This window comes from Ambystoma mexicanum, chromosome 4q (genome assembly GCF_040938575.1).
Source record: "Ambystoma mexicanum isolate Mex_15411 chromosome 4q, UKY_AmexF1_1, whole genome shotgun sequence".
Lineage (NCBI taxonomy): Eukaryota > Metazoa > Chordata > Amphibia > Caudata > Ambystomatidae > Ambystoma > Ambystoma mexicanum.
In genome coordinates this window covers 372,983,380-372,999,086 of record NC_090928.1, presented here as the reverse complement: position 1 = coordinate 372,999,086, position 15,707 = coordinate 372,983,380, and positions in this window count along the sequence as shown.

Below are 15,707 nucleotides of genomic sequence, written 5' to 3'. Positions count from 1 at the left end.
CAACTGGTGTAATCACTGAGAACCGCCGGCACGAGGACGCTTAAAACCCACACGGCAGTCTCTAATCCGAACACAAGCAGACGTGTCCTGCTGGTGATCTGCTCTCAGGTAGGCGCGGGTAAATGTACTTGGAGTGTCCCAAAGTGATGTAAGAAGGCTTTCTTAGCATGACGTGAGAATGTAAAAAAAGCTAATCCAAAGCGTTCCGAGTCGTTACCTTCCGAGAAAGGGAGTGACAAATAGGAGACAAGACAATACAGTGCAGGGATCCGTGTCGGTACAGGAGCAAGCCAAAAACCAATGACAAAGTGCAAACCAAGGCAACCCAAAGGGCGTTCCAGGGGTCAAAATACTGTTCTTAGTTGCCAATAACCAAGAGGGCAAGACGTGAGGAGTATCCGTGAGACATAGCAAGAGTCAAAAAATCTGGATAACATAACAGCATTAATCGAGTCTAAGTGAAAGCAAATTCAGAAGCACTGTATACTAGCAAAGGCAGTGTATTTGAATGAGAGTCACATGACCTGCTGAAAGCGCCGGCAACGTGCTCTTACACGTGATGATCTGTGCGCTGGACACTAACGTTGCCATGGCTACCCCCAACATTTGTAGAAAGAAACATTACGCATTGGGGTTTTGGCCTGGCTCTTTCTGCAAGCAACGTTGTTTACATAGCGGGGGGAGAGCGGAGCTTTGTGGCATGGTGTGAGGATACAGTGAGTGTTTTGACTGCAGTCGGATTCTTGACATATGTGTCCAATAAGTTGTTCAAAATGTCCTGGCTGTTGGGATCGCTTTTGGCTATTCTTTGTATGTCTTCGTACGATTTAAGTACTCTATTTCTGGATGCAGCAGGCCCAAGGCTTAGCCACACTATGCTGTCAGATTTCCCATATAAGGCTGTGCCGGTTAAGCGGTCAGCGGCTTCGTAGCTCTCACATTCTCTATGGGAGAGAATTTTAATGCCAAAGCTGTGCAATTTTTTGTGCCAGTGTTTTCTCAGAGGATAATTCATGCCAGAAGTCTTTGAGCTCTGCTTTCTGTGATTTGGTTAAGTTGGCGGTGACATATCATGCAACAATAGTGGAATATATACTGTACATCAACATTGACATTCCAAAAGGGGGCAATAATTGCATTATAATCATTGATGTACTTGGATGCTTCGCTCCTTTTTATGTAGTATGTGTTTTTAGGAGATTTTCCTTTGACACTGTGTCAAATTGAAGACATGAAGCTGTTTACTGGGCCTGTTGTTTAAACTGGTCTAGGGAAACCAAAGCGGCATTTGGTATAGTATTTGCCTCTGTTCTTGTATTTGCGTCGACAATACTTGCCACACTTGTGTCATTGGAACTGCAAAATGTGTGCTTGTAGTTCACTATGGGTACTTTCCGGAGGGATTTCGCAAGGGACATATTTGTGGATGAACTCCAAAACAGTTTCATCACTCTCCTCACCAAATTTAGGAGTATTTTTAATTCACAAAAGCATGTGGATGTGTGGTGCTCCTCTGGCTTGATATTCTTTTCTCCGAAAGAAGTGTTGTACTTCTCTGAGGGGAGGAAGTCTTTTATTGCAAATGTGTGCAGCATCGCAAGGAAGAGATGATGAAAGCAGCGTGAAACATTTACTGGATCGAGAGAGCACAGCTCTCCAGGTGTTTTCTCGTCTATACCCGTTTTGTTTTTATTTGCTATGCGTAGGAAAGTGTGCAAGTCTTCCCATGAATACTCAGCACAACTTAAAGTGACAAACCATGTGGGTGGGCCAAGGTTGCATAGCATACTGTACATCTGCATGCTGTCGGAACCAGTACTCTTTGGTGCCACGCATGTTTGCCAAAACATTTGTAACACTACTTTGTAAAACTTCGTCCTTTTGTTGCACCTTTTCAAGTAGTTGTGTAGCAGACATGTTTTGGAAATGGGAACCTGTTTTTAATGTGTGGGAAACTCCGTAAAATAGGGTTGCCAGTTCACTTTCAAAGTGTAGGTGGAGTATGTACTCCATGTTCTGTCTAAATCTTGGGTCTGCAGGATACATTTGTAAACGACGGTATTCGGATTCTGTTATTTGTGTGCTTCTTTCATCATCTCTTCCACCTTTTCCAGTGGGGAAGAGTAGAGGAAAGGCTCGTGCTTCCACACTTTTTTCCCACATACTGATTGGGACTCCTTTGGCTTGCTACATTAGATATGCTTCTAGTGCATTCTCTATGGTGTCTCTGGAGTGCAGTGGGTGAATTTTATAGTGGTCTAAAATACTGGAGGCTGCACTAGGATCTAAGTGTTCAAATTGGCCACTTGTTGAGTAGTCCTGCATTATTTCAGTTTTCTCTCAGGTTTTCTTCAATGTTTGTTTCCTTGTAGTATTCATTGTTCTCTTTAAGGTACTGCAACGCCTCTCTGACTTTGGTTAAGTCCACTAGGTGTTGCCACATTTTTTTGTCTTTTGTAGGTACATCATTTACCAGGATAATCAAAGATTTGTGTATTGGCCTTTGCACATGTAGAGTGTCTACATTTTCTTTCAGATCTAACGGTAAGTAAACTACTTTATTACGAATGCCTTTCAGTAATTCGGTGGGAGGTAATTTAGCAGTTTTTGGTTGAAGACGTATTATTGCTTGAAATGGGTGCACTGTTTGTATTATAATGCTCTCATACAAATTAAGCTGCTGCAGTGCGTTTGGCACTGGAAACAGTTCCAAATTATTACTAAATGCACGTGAAGGCCTTTGGTTATTGTCAAGTTTTGAAGTGCAGTATGTGCACAGTATGGAGGTGTTGGTTATGTCGTACTTGTTTTCTGCTAGAAGGTACAGAGCTAATTGAAACCATTGGGATTCCTCATTGCCTTCTATTTTCTGAATTATATCAACAGGTTTGGTGCTCTTTTTATAGAACATTCCATGGCAACACACACATACTTGATTTGGCATTTCAGCAGAAGTGCTTTTGAACTTTTGTGTATGTCTGATGTATAAAGTTGATAGCTGCACTGTTGTCAGTATTGTTGGCTGACAATGTTGCAGTGGGTAAGTGCTCTTCAGTTTCACAGTATTTCCTTAGGATGTGCTCAATTTCATCGCGCGCTTGTTTGGCTGTACCGTGTAGGAGAATATCATTTAAATGTTGGAGTTCTACAGCTGGAGTTTTTGCATAGTACAGTTTGTAGACTAGATTTCTGATTGTTGAATGGTGGGTTCCTAACATTTTAATATGGTGGAAGGTGCTTTTGCAAGCTGCTCCTCAAATGCAGGCTAAGAATTGTCTGCGTATTCCAGTATACTTGCGCACTGGAGAGGAGTCCATACTTAGTACTATTTTCATTTTTCTTTTGTTGGTGCCTCAGTTGGTGACATACTGATTGAGGAATTGCTGCAAATTTTTGATTAGGCATGGGCGAATTGATGTGCAAGTCCATTTGTAGGTGAAGCATGTTGGTTTGGTGGATTAGAGAGTGCCATTTAAGTTTGATGGGGATATTTGTGAAAGAAGTGTTTCTTCTTCCATTATGGTATTGGCTATCATTTCATATCCTCGTCCACTCTGATGTAAGGCAATTTGGTTAGTTAGTTGTTGTTTGCAGGATTCTTCATTGAAGTATGGCTCTGTGTTGGTGGTGTGACTCCACTCACCTGCACATATGTGGCCAAAGGTATCTATGGTGACATTGAATTTGTTTCGTAGTACTGCTTGTAATTTACTAATTAATCTTCTTGGTGGTTTAATTTTCTTTAAAGTTATTATAAACAATTTCCGCTTCACACTTCTAGCAGTGTCTACAAGAGCTTCCAGGATGACTTTTCTGTGGTAGGTTTTGAGGGTTGAGCCTGATTTCTGTCCTCTACTTATAAGGTTGTGAAGGACTCTATGGTGGAATATTTGTTGTAAAATTAGTTTTCTTGAATGCTTGCTTGTGATTACACTACTATTTGCACGTGCTTTTTTAGGAGTAGTCTGCGTTGGACTGTGTTTTGTGGTTTCCTGTACATTTTCACATTTTGCCAGATCACCTACACTGTCTTTACTGATAGATGGATTAGTATTCCTTACTGCCTGAATTAACTCTTCTCCTGAACCTTTCTGTTTACGTTCATATTGCAGTAGATGGGTACTTTCTGTGTTTGTAGTTTGTGTGGCTCTCTTTCTGCATTGCTTTCTAAGGAATTGCTGTTTGGTAGGCATTGTGTACTAGCTGTTGGCGAAGAAAGGGAAGTGTTGGCGTGCAAATCTTCACAGGCGCGTCAGTGGGTGAATGGGAGGTTAGGCAGCTATTTAAGTGCAAGGGTGTGGGTGTGTAGTGGTGTGTAAGATTAGGGACACTATGTTAGTATGTGGGTATTATTGTAATGGTGGTGACATAAGAAACACCTAGCACCTGTAGAGGTGTGATTAGTAACAATGCAGTAGATACTGTTGGATGGGCACACATGTATATGTTACAGTAGGATATTAGTGCACTGGTTTAGTAAGACAAACAAGAGTTTGATGCTATTGTACTAACTTAGTTGATTGCAGAGAGTAGGTGTCTTCTAGGCTGTATTTTGAAGTGTACACTCCAGTAGCTTCCCAGAGATTGGTGGGTACTGCTCCTGTATAAGAAGACAGCAAGAACATTTGTTGTCTCATGACATACTGCTTACATTTGTACATTACATTTCTGAGAACTGTAGGGGGATGCCTTGGCAGGAAGATGAAGTGTGTTTGTATAAATCAAGGTCTATAATATGGATAGCGGTTGGGAGTAAAAGTGTGTTCAAGGGAGTGGGTGGCCTACTTGGGAGTTTAGTGTGTGACAGGTTATGGAAAACGTGTGTGCATAGGTGTAGGCCTGTTTACTTGACAAATGCAGTCCTGTGCAGTGTGGAAGGATGAGACAAAAGTGCGGAAAGATGTACAGAGTGGAAAGTACAATGTTTTTGGGCGTCTGTTTGCATGCAGTTCTGTGCATATGTATGCCTAGTACCTGACTGCAGGGATTGCTTAGGGGTTTTAATTTGAATATGCACATTTACTTATGTTACTGTTTTGAACTTGGTGATAACTTTCTTTATTGCTGAACTGCTGTTGTAATGGATGACGTATGGGTGGAAACTGTTGTTATGCTTGAAATGTATGCAGTTTGCATAGTTTGGTCGGAAAGGCTGCCTGATAGTTGTTTGCGATTTGTACAAAAGTGCTAGGAGGTAGTGTAATGGGGAAAAAATTGTAAAAAAACAGAACAAAAGAACACAGTAACCTTTTTCGTCTACCAATGCGTGTTGCGGCCAAATTGAACCATTTGCCACCACTTACCACTGACGGATCAATTTCATGGTATGTGTTGGGAGGCACAATAGTACAAATTTTGAGTACGTTATGGAGATTTACACCTAGGTACTCTGGTGCTACGCCTGGTGTATAGTTCTCAACCTTTCATGGCTCTTGGGTGGGTGAAAACAACTGATGTCGTAAGTGGCGTGTCAAAGCCCATTGATTTGGTATGGGTGTTTAGGGAGCTGGCGGGTGAGACAACTGCATAAGTGGCGGGTGACAGCCGCCAAAAGCATGTGATTTGAGAGTTCTACAGACGTATAACACAGTTGGCACTGTACTGTAGAAAAAATAGCATTACCTACTAGGTGCCCTGATGGTTAGTGATGCTGATGTTTGTGTGTGCAGAACGCGTAGATCGTTTACTTGTACTTTCTCGTGGAGGTGTTTTTCATTTAGAAGAGATGTCACCTCTGCGTCAGTAACAGATGTTATGCACTGTTCATTAGATGTGATACAATTAAATGCACACTTCTTGTTGGTAATTTGTTTACACGTAACAGTTTAACAGTAGCCAATGAGGGAGTGCTGCTGAAAGACTACTTGAAAGGGAAGGAGGACTGGACCTGCTCTACTTGGCCGTGGCCCTTACAGTAGTAGGGGAAATCGCACATGCTTAATGGTGTTCTTCGTAACATGCTTGGTATGGAAATGGAACTACAGTTGAGCGATTCACGTTTATCTATGCTTTTGTTTTACATGGTAGGATCTTGTTTTGTGGCCATGATAACGTTAGTGCTTGTAGTGTGATATTTGTTAGTGGCAGTGAATTTTTTTGTTGTTGCTGTATTGCAATTAGTAATCTGTTGCAGTACATACTATGGGCCTCATTACGACCCAGGCGGTAAGTTACCGCCTGGGCCGTGACTTTACCACCATGGCGTAAACTACGTTTACGCCATGGTGGTTGGCGGACTTACCGCCCCATTCCGACCTAGGCGGGGCGGTAAGTCCCCAATCCCCATTTACCCTTCCCCATTCCCATTTTTGCCCCATAGGGCATAATGGGAGTGGGGAAGGCGTTAATTACGCCACCGTAAATTACGGTGGCGTAACTAACTCCATGGTCCCTTAGCGCCATGGATTTTGACACCTGCTAAAAGCAGGTGTTAAAAGCACCATGGCGCTAGGGGACCTCGTAATCAGGCGGTAAGGGTCGGCGCTGTTAACGCTGCCGTAAACCCCTTACCGCCTGAGTTGTAATGAGGCCCAATGTATGCTACAGACACACATGAAGTAATATACGGAGGGCAAACCGAGAGCAACCCATAACAAGGAGCACAGAAGGTGTTTCTTGACACGTCCCTTAAGCAAAATTAGAAATACAAACTTTGCATAACTTCTACAAAGATGCCACTTTTTTATTACACTTCAAATGTGTTTGTGTAGCCTCGTACACAGGGCAATATGTTGGTGAAAGCCGTGCCTTTTGGGGGAGTGGATGTGCCACATCCGGGTATTGTGAGGGTGGCTGCAATGGAAATGGGACTATGCAGGAGTTGGGATTGGTCAATATGAATTTGTGGGTGTGGTGTGTAGAAACAGATTGTGCTATAACGTTTCTTTGTCATTAGGAGTGGGCATGGCTTTGGGGACGGGCGTACAGTTAAGTAGGTGGACTATATGGCTGCTGGGCGATTCGTGGATGCATTGGATACAACTTTATGCAGAGCATTGTGCACTAGCAGTACACCTTAGTTTTGATAATATTGCTGTGTAGTGGTACGGAATACGTGGAATGCAGTGGGTCCATGTGGTTCCTTTTTGTGCTAGTTTGGTGACTCTTCCTCATCTGGACATTATCATTGTTCATTGTGGAGGGAACAGTGTGGGGCATGTTACCGGCATTTCACTGCAGTTTTCAATAAAGGAGACATTTTGCCAACTAATGGAAATGTTGCCACATTCACACATAATTTTGTCATGCATTACTCAGGGCTAGAAGTGGCTGCGTTATTCCTTCTGTGGTCCACAAATGGAGAAAGCGCGGCGCAATGTGAACAAGGCTGTGTGCACTTTTCTCTGAGATGTTGGCATGTTCTCCTTCCACGATGAAAACATAACCTTTCATAGTAGGAACATTTTTTGTTCAGATGGTGTTCATCTGACTGATGCTGGCAAAAATATCTTTCTGCGTAATATCCAAAATACCATAAAGCGCTTCCTGCAAGTGTAGGATGCATTTTCCCAGTGGTCCTTCCTGAATTGTACCATACAAAATACTACCAAAAAGGCTCTTTTCAGAGCCACAACTTTTTTTGTGCAAATGCGTACAATGCTTTTGACGGCGTCTCGTCGCTAATTGTTGCTATCTTTGTACGCTGCATTTATAGGCTGTGTCAATGCCTGCATGCTTAATTTGAAGTTCTATTTTTGAACACTGGAAGGTGGCTCTGAAAAGAGCCTTTTTGTTCGCCCCACTTTCTGGCTGTGTAGCATTATTCCTGTTGCTATAAAAGATGCCAGAAAAGACAGCAGTGGAAGGGAGATTTCACAAAGCGCACCAACCACAGGGATAAGAAATGGTAAGTGGAGAGTAGAAGATGTAAGGTGCACCTTACTTGGGTAGGGGGCAGTGTTTGCCATGGTCCCAGACCGCTGACTCAAAAGCACTTCAACAATGTTCTCCCCTACACAGTACTGCGTTACAGTATATGCACAGTACAGGGACCTTTGAAAGGTGGGGGTCTGTTGTATTGTGTATGTCCCCCAAGGTTGCTTTGCGGGACGCAGTCGCCCTCTGGAGTGTCTCTAGTGGTGGTAGGAGCAGATGCGGAGCATGCTGTAGTGGGCAATAAGGCTTGTCCATTTGCTGAGGACTTTTAGAAGGAGGTGTTCATGGTGAGGATTTGGGTGCTTCTGAGTCAGATGTAGTAGCAGAAGCTCTGGTAGCCATTACTTGGAGAAGTTGTTAGCAGGCACAGATTTGGTCAGAAAGCTATTTCTGCCCCAAGCACTGAGCACCGGTGGTCTTGTATAGAAAGCCAAACAGAGCAATTGTAGAGTATGCTCTTTTATAGGGCTCATGTGGAGCACGTGACATTGCAAAGTACCATTAACTCATACCCTACAATATCTACATGTAGAAGGAAGAGTAGATGATCGCTGTAAGGGTGCACTATCACTGCAACACTCTGTACATTGCAGAGAAATGTTCTCTTTTAATGTGTACGGATCTGGCGCGTGTCCACCAAATAAGGGACAATGTGCAACTTTGATACGTTACTATGGTGACATCACCATTCTTCTCCATTTGTAAGCTTGTCTGTCAGACGTATATTGCACGTTATACTTTGTCACACGTGCATAGGTGTCCTACTGATACCTTTTCCAACCTACTTAAACATAAGGTTCACGTACATTGCACATCTCTACTTATGCTTGCTGTGAGCACACTAGAGTAGGTGGGATGTTTATGTGGAAAATACGCGCACAACAAGGGTGTACGCTTCTAGCTACTACGACTATATCGCACATTCATTTGGTTATGTTCACCAGGGAAAGTGTTACCAGGCGTCACAGCATGATATACTTATGTGCACAGTTGTGGCACAGATACATGGATGCTGCTGTTACTATTTCCAGATGGATTTGTGCATGCAAACATGCAGCTCATACTGGCATCCTCGGGATGATTGTATTGTGATTGCGTATGGGGCAGCCAGGTGCAGCGGTCGTCCGCCTCCTCCATTTTTCTCCCTTGTATTCATCCCCACTACTGCTGTGCCCTTCTTACTTACAATGGTGTTGTTAACGAAAAAAAAGTGACGTACACAATCTGTACAAATTAACATTGCGATATTTATTAGCACACATTTATAGTGACTAATTGGAAAGGGAAGTGGGACAAGAAACAGATACATATATTGGGGATGTTTCCATTTCAAGAAGCTGCTGCTGAGGGGAAGAAGGGATTGAGCTGTCATCGAAGTGTCTTTCATGCCACAGATTTTGCGGAGAAAGGGGGCTGGGAATTGAGGAAGGCAGACATGTGCAAATTGGGCAGTGATATCTTATTTTGCCCCTTATATGCTCTTCAACAAACGTTCTCAAGGCAGCAAATTGAAGGAGCAACTGCTCGATTTAACCCATTGAAAGAAATGACTTGAAATGTCTGACCCTCAAGCCAAGTTTCTAGTGGCCATTATCAAGGCCAGACAGATGTGAGTTAGAAACCCTTCTGTGCACTGCCCCTTACTTTTGGGTCACGCTCATTAGGTGGTTTTGAGGTTTCTTAGGGCTTGTCATCCCGAATGTACATTCCACATCTTCTGGTTCATCGTCATCATCATATTGTTTGTTTTGGTGAAAGATCACCATAAAAGAAGCATAGCATAATGCAATATAATAAATTACCATTTTAAAAGATAATCACAAAATAAAAGCACACTCTCAAAATCTATACAAGAGCAGATGTAAAAAAAAAAAAAAACATAACTTCCAATGCATTAAAAGGTGCCAATTGTGTTGAATGCGCCATAAAAAAACAAGGTCTACACTACCTTCGCTACATTTAAAAGAATCGTTCTTTTCTTAAAATCGGACTTAAAAAAGGTTATAACCACCACAAAAGCTGCGTTAGTGGAACATGGCTTCATAAGATCAAGAGCTGCACAAATTGTTCTTACGTGACACTGGACCCACAATTGTTTGAACCATTGGGACCTCTCAGAATTATATGTGGGAGAATTGAAAATAAACTGCAATTCCTCTTATTTATTTTATTTCTTATACAGCGCCACATGCCCATGGGCTTCAGGGCACACAAGTAACGAGACAGGACAGACAGTCAATCTTAGTGGGGCAAAAACGATATAGAGATGCTGAGTTCATGTCCTATTTGGCTGTAAAATGAGCAAACGGTAATATTCATGAGCAAAACTTGGTAGAAATGCTTTTCGCTTTGGGACTTGAATGCTAATCAAGGTAAGGTTCCACACCCCAATGTGTTCCAACTAACAAATCATTGGTCGTCATCTTTCCTCCGTAGCAAGTATCAACCATCTTTCCCAGTTCCAATTCATTAAAATGATTCTTGATCCTACCTTTATACATGACGTCATGCTTAGTGGGATCTTCTCACAGGTCTTCATGACCACTGCTTGCTGACATATTCTTGACATACCTAAACCACGGCAATTGCTTTCCACCCAATCTATGAAACACCCCCTCCATTCCTGGTCTGTACAGTGCAAGCGCCTCCGAGTTTCAGGTTTTGAGAAAGTACAGCATTGGTTGGAGCAGGATGGCATTTTGTATTTGTCCAACCTCCAGAGACACCGGAACAGAAGGTGCACTTGATGGCAAACCAAGTAGGCACTTTAAAAATATATTCTCCACTATTTGAATAGAGGGTCAAGGCGTAGGACCCACAATTCAGCACCATATACAATGGCTGGAATTGCCTTAACCGCTGTCCAGACAAGTGGTCGACTGTCAATTGGTCGAAAGACAAATGGTCGACGTCATTTGGTCGAAAACCAAATGGTCTAATTTATTTATTTATTTATATATGTATTTTTTTTTGGTTTTCGTTTAGGGAAAAAAAGGGTTTTTTAGAGGGTTGGGGGGACCCCCACCCAAAAAAAAAGTGGTGAAAGTAAAAAAAATAAAAAATTGACCATTTGGCTTTCGACCAAATTGGTTCGACCATTTGTCCAGTCGACCAAATTTTTTCGACCAAATGTCTGGCAACCGCCTTAACCTATAGATCTTAAGAGGGGTTGAAGCTCCTTCACCTTCCAGGCGTGATGGAAGGCCCACGATTTCACCACAATGCTGCAAGCTGGTCGTCTTGCTCTTGTCAATTTGTTTAGCCCATTTCAAGCTATTGCAAAGAGTTAAACCCAGATAATTAAATGAGTCAACCATTTCCAGCAAATGGTTGTTAAGTTAAAATTTTACGGCTGACCAGAAAGCACGCCCCGGCGAGCCACAAATCAAAGTCTTTGTTTTACTGTGGTTGATGCGCAAACCTTTGCTGGCGGTCTACAAACACCAAATATATACATTAGGAGTTCAACCGCACATATTTTTGTATTATTAAGTCCAACCTCATCACTTGGTGTATTGTGGAGACCCCTAGTCTGAATCCCGCTTGGACATAGGAGAGGCTGCCTAAATTGACTTCCCAATCCTCCAGGCAATGTAAAATAAGCCTCAAATTGATTTTTGACAGGGAATTAATCAGCAAAATAGGTCTATAATTAGATGGCTGGTCCTTGTCTCCCTTCTTATGGGTGGGAATGATAAGCGCCTCCCTCCAGCTTTCCGGAGGCCAGTTCATGGTGAATGCCATTTAGAAACTTGGTGAGGAAGTGGCTTCTGGTTGATTGCTCTGGTAATGATGTTTAAGCAATAACTGGACTTAACATGTAGCCGGTTCTTCTGACCTACAATGAACTAACAGCAATAATATGCTCCTCCAACAGTCTGTCACCTTTGGCACAGTGGGAGGGGTTGCAAGGCCTCCAATCTATCCCTTAGTCATTGATTAAAAGGGGCCATAACCAGGGCTTATTCTCTGTTGGGGACTGCGCTCCCCGGTGTGGTGCAGGGGTGTTCAACTAGGTGTGTTGCTGCTTCTTTGGTGGAGGCAAAAGAGGCCAGTCTGCCGGACATTTCTAGGGCAGCTGCTGCCCGGCTTCTCCTTCAATGTTCATGGTTAATTAGAGACTCCATCTTCCTGATCAGGCAGACCAAGGATTTCCACACGCTTTCGTGATGGTGGTTCAGCCTTCGTATGATTGTTTGGGTGTTTATGTCAATTAACCATTGCAGGGTGTGCATCATACATGTTGTCATCTGTTTTATTTGCTTGGTTCTCAGGTCAGATCAATATGGTTTTTTGTGTAGTGATATACTGGGGCCAGGAAGAGGGATATGGCAGTAATACTTTCATTACTTACTGGTAATAATCATAGCCCCAGTCCTACTCTTCCTAGTCAGGGTACTTATGCCCACCCCTCCCACTCTGGTACAGATGTAACCAATTCATTGGGCATGGTTCAGTGTGGTTGATGGGGCAAGGAGCCTAATGTTCCAGGATTTCGATAGAAGGCCGAGTAGCCTGGAATAAATGGAAGGTTTTGTTGTGAGATGCTGGTGGGAAGACAATTGTCATGGAATAAGATACTGTGACGAGGAAGGGAACGACTGGGGTAATGAAGATTACAGTTAAGTAATGGAGCTATCTTTTGCTTTGCAGAATTATTTCTGACGACGTTAAGAGGATATTTGAGATATGTAGGGATATGCAGCATGCATTATCGTAGACTGAGATTGCCAGGGCTGGTGGGCATGGGTGCCAGATTTTGATTTTCGCTACAGGGGCAGAAACAAATTTTGATTTTCATTGAAGGGGCAGGTATTCGCACGCAGAGAGAAGTGAGAGGGCCATATCCATCCCGAGGTCCGAGCAATACATTTTACGGCACATGTAGCAACAGGAATTGGGAAAAGCCATAGCATTTAGAGGCAGGTCTAAGCATGTAACATATCAGCAAAAGGGTTTATAGTCATTGCATCGAATGCCTTTCCATCTAAAAAAAAGCAAAAGGGTTTATAGTCATTGCATCGAATGCCTTTCCATCTAAAAAAAAGCAAAAGGGTTTATAGTCATTGCATCGAATGCCTTTCCATCTAAAAAAAAAAGCATCGAATGCATTTTTTTTTCTTCTTTTTTTAATGGGGGGTCCTCCCAACCTACCTTTTTTTAACTTTTAAAAACCCAATACAATTAAATAAACCCTTCAACTTTTAAAAAAAAAAACTGCATTAGATGCTTTTTTTCGATGTTAAGGCATTCGATGCACTGGTATTAGATGCTATGACTAGATATCCAGCAAACAGTCGCCTGGCCTGCTGTCTCTGGGCCGCATTCTGCTTAAAGAGGCTCTAATCCTCCCATGTGACTGAGGTGACAATGCGGCCGCCTTCGCACCTTGAAGTGAGCTCCACTGCTAATGGTGCAAGATGCATGCCAACACTTTACCAAGCCTGATCCCGCAGAACAGGGTCACCTTATGATTTAGAAGAGCACTTCACTGAATTGATTATTTTCCCCCTTTGTTTGTGGCTGCAGAATCTACACTACACGACCACTCCTGCTCCCGCTACTCAAGGAGAATGTGAGCACGTTCCCTCTCTGCCCATCAGAACCAGCTTAAGTCGCGCTCAGGGTGTGCGGCCGCACAAGGGCGCCCTCAACAACCCCCCACCTCACCCCCCCCCCCCACCACCCCCAGCCTCCCCTGCAGCAAATAAAGGGCGCCTTGCCTCCAGCTGACTTATGACCGCATCGGTCTGTCCCAGAGCCAATTACAGAATCACACCTGCCAGCCGCAGCCCTTAAACACACTTTGTAAGAACAGGAACTGAGCGCCCTGCTGTTCTGCATTTGTGGTGGGTTTGTGGGAAAATCTTGCAGAGGGCGCTGATAGAACTGGGGCCTGCACTGCTGCTCATGTACTTGGTTAGGGTGACCAGATGTCCCGGTTTTGCCAGGACTGTTCGGAATTTGGAGCTCCGTCCCCCTTTGTCAAGATTATGTTTCCATTGGAAACTGCAGTGGTCCCGGTTTTTGGTAGTAGACCTTAGCTGGCAGGCAGGAATGCACAATCTCGCACAGAAGATATTCTGCATTTATAGTTTAAGATTGTGTACGTTTGTGATAAATTGATTAAATCTATGTTTATACGAACAGTAATACTTAAACCCCCTTCTCCTCCAACTGCTACTGAAGTGTAGCATCTTGACAGCCACTTTCAAGAGTTCGTCCTACTTTTTTGTTAATTTCCCTGTCCTGGTTTTTTGCTTTTTAAACCTGCTCACTGTATACTTGCTGCCTATGCTAGTGTGCTTTGTAGTTCACAAACATCTGGGGAGTTAAAGATTTCAGATGTGGATTAGCTAAGAGTGAGCAGTAAGTACCACAAACCACAACGGCAAGTTTCTTAGGACCTCATTAAAAGACCATTAGCAATAGAGGGGGAACTAGTTATTTTGTTTCGCATTCGCCACACACCCCATCACGCACCCACAGTATTGTACTACTCATCCTAAGCGATACAGTGTTTATCTAAGAAAAGCATTCTGCTTACATGTAGGTAGGTGCGTGGGGCTATTCACTGGTATCTCAATTCCCTGTCGCTCAATTGAAACCTCGACGGCACGTTTGATTAAGACCAGTGTCTGTCACTTGGCAATTTCAACAGTTGAGGTATGTTTTAAAATCTCAGCCACTAGGTGGCACTAGTATACCGTGGGAAATTTGACTTTCGCTTTTACTTTGCGGTTCCGGCGTATTTTTTTAAAAGCTTTTTCTCTAGTGTCGGAAAGTGAAGCTCACAAATTACACCGTCTCTGTCCCGAAGCCTTTTTCATAGGCCGTGTCAAGAAAGATGGCGTCAAATCGTGCTTAGGGGTTTAAGGTTGTCTTCATGTTTCAGTGGCTGGCACCAAAACAATTATGATCAGCAGGAAGTGGACAGTACCAATGGACATCACAGTGGACATCACAGTTCGGCTCTTGTCACTGCAGCATTGGGTGTCTTAGATTTGTCGGGGCTACAATGTAAATAGACCGTATACTGGAAGCATGCGGTCAAGGCGCGCTGGGGGGCGGAAGTAGTCGACGGAGAGAGGGTATAAGGACAGGTGACGTTTTTGATGAGATGGCGATAGCGTATTACAAATACGATGTTTTCATGCTTACACAGCGATTGCGTCAACACTTTCCCACATTTATGTGGCATGTATGACTACTTCCCAATCAAACAGAAGGCTGTTTTTGTAATTTGGCCGTGCCACATTTTATCATGTGAGCTACCGATTGAACAAAGATCTCAGCAGCAGACAGTATGGAGGGGATACGCAGCGCGGAATGGAAGCAGAGAGACCGCTATCAAGAGAGACCAACAGGACAAGGAAGTAACAGGTCGTGAAAGATGGTGGTCGGGGCACTGAGAGAATCGCCAGATTGGAGAGGCGTGGGCTATTTGTTAAACTCGGTATCTCACATAGACACATATTAGACCAGCGCGATGCAGAGGCAATGATGTATACTTTGTTGAACAGAAATTCAAGAGACTTTTGGAGATTTCTAAACGATACATCCATGCCGCAGCAAGCTATCATGAGCAATATGGCCTCAGAATCGCAGTGGGTACATCATTACAACACACTTTTTGCAAGGGATGGCGCAATAGAAGATCCAGAACTTCCGGTACTTCCACGATGGGATATCCAAATAGAGAGAGAAGACATCTTGTTGAACATCAGTTCCTCTCGAGCCCCAGGACCTGATGGACTTACAAATTACATGCTCAAAGAAAACCCAGAGAAGTGGGCAAACTTTTGTAGCCTACTTTTCAGCTTGATCTTCAA